We start from the raw sequence: 2664 nt of genomic DNA, 5'->3' as shown, positions 1-2664 counted from the left end.
AAAGGGAAAGAAGGAAAAATAAAGCGGAAATAACAAAGAGAAAGACACATAGAAAAATACAAAAAAACCCTAACAAGTAAAAAGAGAAAGAGAGAGAGTGAGAGAAGAGAGAGAGAGAGAGAGAGAGAGAGAGAGAGAGAGAGAGAGAGAGAGAGAGAGAGACGAATCAGGAAAATATCGATTACTTTGTAAATGCTCCACTGAACGAGAGGCACCATAAAAAGATCCAAGGAGAATATTTATCCCAATAAAAAATAAATAAATAAATAATAATAATATGCGAGTGTTTTGCAATGCCATCGGTTGTTATGGCGGAACGGGGTGCTCAGGGGGTGAAACTGGAAAAGCCGGGTAAGGAGAACGCTTGTCCGGCTGGGTGTGGACCCTGACAGATCACATCCGCTACGAGTCACCCACGAAAACAGGGCTGTGGTTGGTTATCTTCCTAAAGCATTGTGGACCCGGGCCTTTGTTGATCAGACATCCATCGCTACCCCAACACGGTGGCTTCACCCCCACCAAACAGTTGCCCATTCTAGGTGCGTACATGTGTCGCTGTCTTCTTGTGTAATGACTCATTGCAACAGCAACACAAGAGAAGGGGTGATATATGATGATAGGAGAGAGTAGGGAATATTGCGTTATAGGGAGGGATTTGGAGTGTCGGAAAGAATAGAAAGGTATGTGATATCTTTAATTAGAGTAAGAGGAGGATGTTGTTATGAGTGGGTGTAAGAAAAAAGTTGAAAGTAAGGAGAGAGAGAGTCTGTATAAAATCATGAGAGAACGAGAAGGAATGAAAGAAAATGATAGTTATACAGACAGTTGGGAGTTATACAGACAGAGGAGGTACTAGCGTAGAGTAACATAGAGAGAGACAGAAACTAAGTAAAGAGCAAAGGAGCTGAGATCAGTGTAAGAGAGAAGGACGGTGAAATCGTAAAGCGAAAATAATATATAGAGAAAGAAATAAAGGCAAGTGCAATAGGAAGCTCGAAGAGGGAGAGAGAGAGAGAGAGAGAGAGAGAGAGAGGGATAAAAAGGAAATAGAAAGAGACTAAGTAAATGTATATTTTAAAGATTATATTTTCAAAATAATAGATATGCCACTCCCCATGCGGGGGAAATAAATTGGTTAAAGGGAAAAACATTCCCAACTTGCATTTAGGTTAAAATGCACTTTCGTAAATAATTGAATTTATTCAAGACTTATCGCAACAAATAACACACACACACATATATGTATATATGTACATATATATATATATATATATATATATATCAATTTATATATATATATATGTTTATATATATTTATATATATATATATGTATATATGTATATTTATATATATATATATTTATATATATACTAGCACATCAGCCCGGCGTTGCCCGGGTGTTTGGAGGTGTATGCTGAGCAAAAAAAAAAAGAGTAAATTTTTTTTTAATTTGACCCCTATTATGACCCCTTAAAATTTATAGTTTCGGGCTCAAATCACTTTATTAAATTAGATCCAGGTTAAAGGAACCTATATCTAAAATTTCAAGTGTCTAGACCCAAAATTGTCGGAGGAGTTTGGTAGAGTTCTTAAAGGTCAAATCGTTGAAATTTGACCCCTTAACAGCCAAATTTCTGGCTGCCACCCGTCCTATCGATTTTCCCAAATCTCAGTACCCGGTATTTCAAATTTCGAGTCTATAGACTAAAAATTGACAGAGTTATTGCGTAGGGAAATGTACACAGACAGACAGACAGACAAACAGACACGTTCACTTTTATAGATATATAGATTTAGTATATATATAAAAGTGAATGTGTCTGTGTGTGTGTCTGTGTGTGTACATTTCCCTACGCAATAACTCTGTCAATTTTAAGTCTACAGATTCGAAATTTGATATATAGGTTACTGAGATTTGGGAAAATCGTTTGTGATCCGTTATTGACCCAAAATTTGTCTGTTAAGGGGTCAAAGTTCAACGATTTGACCTTTGAGAACTCTACCTAACTCCTCCGACAATTTTAGGTCTAAACACTTTAAATTTTAGATATAGGTTCCTTGGACATGGATCTAACTTAATAACTTGATGTGAGCCCAAAATAATAAATCTTAAGGGGTCATAATAGGGGTCAAAGTTTAAAAAAATTGACCGCTTTCTTTTTTTTTTTTTTGCTCAACATACACCTCCAAACACTCGGGCAACGCCTGGCTGAATTGCTAGTACTATAAAAACATAAAATAGAGAAATAAGAAAAAAAAAAAAAAGGAAAAAAAGGAAAGAGCGAAAGAATGAAATAACGAAAGAGAGAACAAAACGGGAGAGAGACTTTGAGCTGAGGATTGATAATTTCGATTATTTGGATTTTCCACTGTCCATTACTAGAGTGCTATTATCTCGGATTATTCTGAGGACAGCCCTTATTCGCGAGCTATTCTCACAACGTTTCAGCCGTTAAAACCTATGAGTTTCCTCTGATGCATCTGGTCGAACTCGCGGATCTGTACAAGATTTTGAATGATAAGATTGTGGCGTTATTGATAAGGTACTAATAAAAATTCAATTCGAAGCACACTCTTCTGGAGGTCGGAGATTTAATCCCCAGTGCGAGTGATACTCAAAATACTCTTCCGAATTAGTTAGACCTCTTACCTGGTCCTGTCTG

The sequence above is a fragment of the Euprymna scolopes genome, chromosome 2, assembly GCF_053919585.1.
Source record: "Euprymna scolopes isolate OS-2025 chromosome 2, ASM5391958v1, whole genome shotgun sequence".
In the NCBI taxonomy this organism is placed as follows: Eukaryota; Metazoa; Mollusca; class Cephalopoda; order Sepiida; family Sepiolidae; genus Euprymna; species Euprymna scolopes.
The sequence above is the reverse complement of the archived record's forward strand: the minus strand, read 5'-3'. Positions refer to the sequence as shown.